The sequence below is a fragment of the Micropterus dolomieu genome, linkage group LG12, assembly GCF_021292245.1.
Source record: "Micropterus dolomieu isolate WLL.071019.BEF.003 ecotype Adirondacks linkage group LG12, ASM2129224v1, whole genome shotgun sequence".
Classification (NCBI taxonomy): Eukaryota; Metazoa; Chordata; class Actinopteri; order Centrarchiformes; family Centrarchidae; genus Micropterus; species Micropterus dolomieu.
This window is the reverse complement of record NC_060161.1, coordinates 4,653,464-4,660,888: the sequence shown is the minus strand read 5'-3', so window position 1 is coordinate 4,660,888 and position 7,425 is coordinate 4,653,464. Positions and strand designations below refer to the sequence as shown.

At 43.3% G+C, this 7,425-nt stretch overlaps 1 long non-coding RNA gene and 1 pseudogene across 1 annotated transcript in view; one reads left to right on the top strand and one right to left on the bottom strand.

Moving 5' to 3' along the window:
* LOC123980100 overlaps nucleotides 1-4,501 on the bottom strand; it is a 33,125-nt pseudogene extending 28,624 nt beyond the window's left edge.
* The window catches only part of LOC123980105, a 10,744-nt gene continuing 6,928 nt past the window's right edge, over nucleotides 3,610-7,425 (top strand). Inside the window, exons 1-2 of the long non-coding RNA XR_006827376.1 lie at nucleotides 3,610-4,784; nucleotides 6,010-6,080. This is a non-coding gene — a long non-coding RNA (uncharacterized LOC123980105). The remainder of the gene's footprint in view (nucleotides 4,785-6,009; nucleotides 6,081-7,425) is intronic.

The window sequence follows — 7,425 nt, the reverse complement described above, 5'->3', positions numbered from 1 at the left end:
TGCCAAAATAATGTTTTTTTAGCTTTAGTAATTGTTTGTTTTGCCTTTATTTAAATTGCATGTTTTCGTATCGTGCTAATTAACCTCTCTCAAAGCTTTTTCATTTGTTGTTCAACATTTCTAGTCGCTCAGAACATATTTAAACAATCAATAAGTGACGGGGACAACAGCCATTTCAGAACGTGGTGTCCCCAGTGTCCCCGGTGTCCCCAGTGTAAACGACACCCAAGATCGATTGTGAATTCTGTTGATCAACTAATCGTTTGAGCTTTTTCCAAACAAGCCCAGCCCTAAAAAAATAAAATATCACAGAGAGACTCTGAAGAAGCAGAAACGAGCTTCTTAACGGCTAACAGGAAGCACCGTCGTCTTTGTTCTCTGCTGATAAGATGGCTGATTTTGTTTTCACATAAAAAACAGCTTCAAGTCTAAAACCAGCTTTATTGTGATGAATCAGCAAAACGTGGAAATCTCTGAGCTTATCACAGCGATCAGAGATCTGAAACACATTAACATGTGCTTGTCATCGTGTTGAGGGGCTGGACTGAAAGCCAGCTGCCCGGCGTCGACGCTTTAGGGTGGAGGGGTCTGAGGCCGGAGCACTTAACCCCACTCACGTCCAGCCTTCACCAGGAAACGGAGACAACAACAACACACGCTCAGCTTTAAGCCTCTGTGACTGAGTCTGACATCTCCCCTCTCCGTCTAATCCACCTGACTGCATCACCAGCTCTCCACAAACACACGCTGACGGATGTAGGCGGCCCAAAAATAAGATGTAGGCCGCCGGTGATCGCAGAAGCCCTGGACGATTACCCAGCATGCCAGTCACGCCGTCTGACACGACAAAAAACTCCCTTCAACCATCTTTTAAAGGGTGACGACGTGGATCTGTGTGAGGTGAAGTCACAGCAGGACTCACAGACGGACGCTTTGAAAAGACGGCAGAGTGAAGAGAGCCAGTACTGATCCCAGGGCTGCACAATTAATCTAATTATTATCGACATGGCAGTATTATAATGAGGTAGTGTTCATGGAGTGGTCTCACACAGAACTAAATGTTCCTTTACTGTTTTACAACTTAAATTATCTCTTAAACTGACAAACATCAGTTGACTACCATAAATATTTATTCTCAAATAAGGTCCTATGGTGGTCAGTCAGAAGGGGAGGGGCTCAGGCTCTCTTTAAAGTCATAAAATGGTGGAAACGCCAGGTAACATTTCCTAAAACCAAGGTGATGTCTTTAAATAGATTGTTTTTTATTAGACCAACAGTCCAAAACCCAAACATTTACATCAATTTAACTTCACAGGAGAAAAAGAGAAGCAGAAAACCCCCACAGGCGAGGAGCTGGAGCACAGTCATGTTTGATTTATCAGCTTTAAAAGTGACTTCATCGATTAATCCAGGTAGCCATTATGCTGACATAATAGCTACCACGCGACCTAGCCCGACTCGTTACTGTACTCCAGCTGACAGCGTGTCCAACGTACTAACTCTGCAGACTACAGCAACGCGTCGACAAAATGATACAGACAATGAACAACCAGAATTTCAAAAAGCAAAACCTAATCAGAGCACCCCAACACGCATTCAAGAAAGGTCAAAATAACCAAACTCAAAAGATATTTAAGTCAACAGTTACTTTCAAAAAGAAACAAGGAACTAAAAAATGTGATGAAGGCTAGAAGTGGCGCTGCTATAATTAGTTGATTGTTGGCAATCAGTTGGAAACTATTTTCATTTTCAATATTTTTAAGAAATAAAAGTGAAACAATTCTGATTCCAGCTTCTTAAATGTGAATATTTCCTGGTTTCTTTGCTCCTCTATGACAGTAAACTTAATATCTTTGGGTTGTGGACATAACAAGACATTTGAAGACGTCACCTCGGGCTTTGGGAAGCGTCATTTTCCCCCCATTTTCTGTCATTTGATGGACCAAATAAACTACTCGATTGATCGATGACCAATGAAAATAATGGTTGGTTGCAGCCCTGGCTAGAAGACCATCTCCAGCGAAGGGACAACATTATCATTAGAAGGTGGGAGAGTATAAATGACTGCTCTTTAGTTCAGACTGCATGCTTTAACTGGAGCTGGTGCTTTATCCACCTCCATCAGTGGCCTTGCCAAGCAGCCCCACCCAGCCTGCTTCCTGTGCCTGGAGGAGGCCAGGCAGGCCTGTTTACCTGCTTTCTGCCACATCCCAATAAACAAAAACAACAACATCAGCTCGGACTGCACACTTCCTGAGATTACCATCAGTCCAAACATTACCAAATAGCCCAGAGACAGCAGCTCACAGGGGGACACACAAGGAGGCTCCCAGGCCTCTGGAGCTACAATTGTTTTCCGGATTTGGGGTGTTGGTTTGGGTGGAGGTTTAAGGTGGGCTGGGGGGTTAAATGGCTGAAAACAGGCTGGTAACAGAATAAGAAATACAACACTGATTGAGGGCGTTTAAATTAGTCTGGGAGTAAGGCTGGGAAACAGACAGGGAGTGGACGCAGAGCGGATTCCTTTGTTGTGACTAATCTGCAGCGTTGGTCCACCGTGCTGTGCTAAAGGCCCGGTGCTCCCATTATCGGACAGGTCCTTATACCAACCAACACACTAGGTATTAATTACTTTCAACCGCACAAAATATATATATTTAAATAAAATTAACCTCACACATCGATAATGGGATTTAAATTACCAGATTTCAGATTAATCGACAATTATGTTACATCCAACCTGACCGCTGATACCCGACACCGGAGAAGAGAAACCTCACACCCAGCTCTTTGTATTACATGGCAGTAACACCCCCCTCCCGGGGGTACGTGACAGCCTTTCAGCGCTGTTTCAGGTAACGTTAGTACACAAAAGAGCCAGCCAAATAAATAAAATAAAACTAAAATAAATAAATACAAACCCCGGCGTGTCCGATAATGGAACTCGGATAGCACGCAACGGGTAGCGGCACCGAGCAGATGGGCGCTGCTCAGTCTGACACAATAATGACATCAATAACGGTGAAAATACATCAAATATATTCTCCTAATATGGTTAATAAAACACATGACTGGCTTTAGGCTGACGGAGCGAGTTGTTATCACACAGTTTGAAGTCTGAACGGTAAAATAGTGCCAGCTCATGCGGCTCACATTACGCTTCCTGCCGTTTGTTTGTTGAAAACAGGTGGGCCGCATCCCCACAGCACGGCTAACCTGCTAGCTCCCTCCGCCAACATGGCTTCATTTACATATATATTTTAAACAAAAGTTAATAAATACTCGTTTGGTTAAAAGTGTAGGTCGCCTTTTTTCCACAGTAACGTTACACCCAGCTGTCAAACAGCAGGTCGGCTCACCGATGAAAGACCCTCCGGGTAGCATCACTAGCCCCGCTAACCGGCTAACCTCACCGTGACGGAACCGCATTAACGTCAACAATCCGGACAAAACGACCACATTTTAAGAAGATTTAACGTACAAATGTGAATAAAGTTGGTTAAACCGACCAAAGGCGGCGCGTAAACCGACTTCTCCCCCCTCCTGTCGGCGTTAGACCCGGACACAAAGCTAACGTTAATACCGCTGGTTCAGAAACGATGGCAAGAGCCGTTAAAAGCCGTTAAATGAATTTAAATCACACGGATGGTAATTTATAAACTTATCGATCAGTTTAAACGGGTTAAATCTCGCGTCCACGTTCATTTACGGTCTTTTCCCGGTTTAGACACTCACAAGATGCTGGAGCCGGTGGTTCCTCTGTCACCGCAGGACGCTCTGCTGCCTCTGCGGGGGCTGGGGATGCTTTCCGGGGTTCAGCCGCTGGGAGGGCGTCGCTCTTCGGGGCAGGTTCTGGTTCGGGGGCAGCCCGTTCGATCTTTGTGCTCTCCGGTTCGACTTTAGGGGCGACAAATTCAGGCTGCGGGGTAATTAAAGAAAAGCTGGTGGAGTCTGGGGTCGCCGTCTCGACCTCCGGCTCCGGTTCAGGGTGCTTCACCTCTGGCACGGGCACCGGTTGCGTTACGTGGACCGGCTCCGGTAACGTTACGAGCTTCTCTGGAGGATCGAAGGACGTGTCTGTGAACTCATGTGGCGCACCGTCTTCTACGAAGTGCCGCTCCAAGGCGTCCTTAGCCCCGCCGACCAAGTCCACAATATCATCCAGGTTGAAGCGGTCCGGCTCGGGGTCCGGTCCGGCCTGGTAGTGGTGCACCCCGTCACTGAACAAAGGAGTGGTGGAAGAGACTTGCTGCTCCTCGCTGTCTGCCATTTTTCTTTTTTCCCCGAACTCTCTTCAGTGGGTGGAAAAAGTTTCAGGTTCGGTACGTACTCGGCTCAGGTACCTCGTGTAAAGAAACTTCCACCGGGGATGATCTGTGAGACCGCGCCGGTAACCCCCCTCCGGTAAGTCCGCTTTTAGACACCGGATGAAGTTGGACAAGTGCGCCACACGACAGTTTCCACAGAGTCGGACCCGAGTCTCAGATGGACGCTGTGGATGACAAGGAGACGAGGGGGGGGACTGCAGTGACCAATCACCTGCGGCTTAACCTCTGAGTGACACGAGCTGTGGCCAATCACAGCGTGCCAAAGTAGACTCTGACCCCGCCCCACCGGAGCGGAGGCGTTACGGGACGAACGGCTCTAAAAAGTTAGGTGGAGCAGAGTTCAGGTTCCTCCTGCTCCACACTCTGACCCGCAGCTGTTACACAACATTTCCTTCACTCGCTCCTCCTCCTGCTGCCGACAGATGCCCCTCCAACTTACTGGCAGCGGCGGGCAAAGTATTCACATACTTTACTAAAGTACTAATACCACAATCTAAAAGTACTCTGTGGCAAGTAAAAGTCCTGCATTGAAAATTTTACCAAAAGTAAAATCAGGAAACTGTACTTATAATATTAACAGTAAAAGTACTAATACCACACTGTAAAAGTACTTTGTTGCAAGTAAAAGTTCTGCATTGAAAATTAAGTAAAAGTACTGCTACCACACTGTAAAAGTACTCTGTTGCAAGTAAAAGTACAATCAGGAAACTGTACTTAATATATTAAAAGTAAAAGTACTAATACCACACTGTAAAAGTACTCTGTTGCAAGTAAAAGTTCTGCATTGAAAATTAAGTAAAAGTACTAATACCACACTGTAAAAGTACTCTGTACTAATCCAGTCAGCTGTATTTTTTTAAACTGTGTCAACTTTAATTTTTAACTAAACATCATATTTTATAAACTCTTCGTGTGTTTTGTGTGTAAAAATCTGACTTTGTAAAGAAACCGAAGCTGTCCGATAAATGTAGTGAAATAAAAAGTAAAATATCTCCCTGAGAGATGTGGTGGAGTAGAAGTAGAAAAGAAAATACTCAAATAAAGCAAAAGTACCTCAAATTTGTAGTTAGATACAGAGTAAATGTGAAGAGCGTTGAACATACAACGACAGCAGGAGCAGCACTGTTATAACTGCTATTGGTATCTTATAACAACACATCATATTTTATAGACTGGTCCTATGCATGTATTGGAAAAAAGAAGCCTTTATTTAAACCGGTCAGAGGTTATCAAAAATATTAATATGCAAAGTAAGTAGTTACAAAAAGCTGTCAGATAATGCAGTAAACGTGCAGTATTTCCTTCTGAAATCTGGTGAAGTAGAGGTATAAAGTACCATAAAAGGGATGTTCCAGTGACACACTGTAAATGACACCAACTGAATTTCAAAAAACAGACACTTAAGTTAACCTATGTAGTAACTTTCCACTAGAAAACAAGTGTTGCATGTTTTAAAAAAGAGAAGAAGAATATATCCTGAGGCAACGTGTCGCTCGGCCGAGGATGACTAATCACAGGGTTTCACAATCCGTTTCAGACATGCTGCATTCAGGGAACACGGGGACAAAAAATACGACAAATGTTTTTGTCTCGCACTTCATTTTGAATTATTGAAATGTTTTGCAGATGATCTCCCTCTGTAGTTTTTATTATTCTCTTCTTATGCTGCTTCCTGTTTCAGCCCAGTCTCCCCACAAAGATCAATAAAGTTTCTTCAGAGAAAGTTGGAGCTTGAAGCTGCAGAGGCTCGAGGTGTGTAGAGTTACACAGCATGCTGACACAGAGTCTGTACATAACATGTGAGATATGTAATATCTATGTAAGTATATACGGCTGCTTCAGAGATCATGTGTGAGAAAGACAGCCAGAAGGTGAAGAGGATATTTATGTTTTTTTATGTCATCCATGATCTGATCTTATCTCCTAACGAGCCCGACTACTCCTCATCCTCTGAGCCTCAGTAAACACTTTCCTGATGAGTTTATGGTCTCAGTCGCTAGTTTCAAGTCTTCTTCAACACAGCGTGATGTTCGTTACATCTAGTTAAAGATGTAAAGGAAACCTTTAATGGGTTATTTGAGCATTTCTTTGAAACTTCGGGTGACACAGGAGGGGCTTTTAGGGGAGTAGTCCACACAGTGATTCACATCTAACAAGAGAAAAGCAACTGTCAGAATCTGAAAACTTACGAAGAGTGAAACTAGTTTAGAGAGTGAAAGTTTAGACGGTTTGTGTTTGAGGTTTCATGGCGGTGACAAAGCCTTACTGAAAATATTCTGGATGTGTAATTCCAGTCTGATTATGTAAAACTATATTTTAAGTTCAAAACTGCAACCTGTTTGTTCTTAGCTGAGCTCTAAAGGTTTTATTTCCACCTGGATCCGATTAATCTCATGCTGTGTATTTTATTTACAGACACAGGAAATGAAACCTGTACGGAAGCAAAAAATAGACAACCTATCTCACACTAGAAAATGGTAAAGTTGGAAATAGCCTATATTCACAGATTCGAGCTTCCGGGATCAATAACTCGTAAGCAAAATGTGTTTAAAACACAAACGACGCCTCTTTATTATCGTAGTTAAGTAGACAACAAGCTACAAGTACATTTTCACATAAATGAGTCTTCCTAGGAGCACAACAAATGACATCGGTCTCTACGTGCAGCCTGCTGTGAGACGAGTGCGCAGGGACCGTCTACAAAGTGCAACACCGAAAACACACTGTAGAGATATTCAATAACTTTACACTTATACAATATAGTGCCCCCAAAATCACCTTACACATCAATGATATACTGCTGGTTATACTACAACACTTAGTTTCAGGGGAAAAAGACTTTTGCATACATAATATTAGGTAGGCCTATTTTTAATATTCAATAACTACACTGTTAAAGGCTGTAGTGTCTCAAAATTCACCCCAGGTATCAGTGATCTCATGTTGATGATACTACAACGCTTAGTTTGTAGAAATATAGTTTTGCATAATTTGCAAACTTACTGAAGCTAACGGTTACTGAAGCTAATATTACTGTAACGTTACTGAAGCTAAAGTTACTGAAGCTAACGTTACTGAAGCTAATGTTACTGTAACG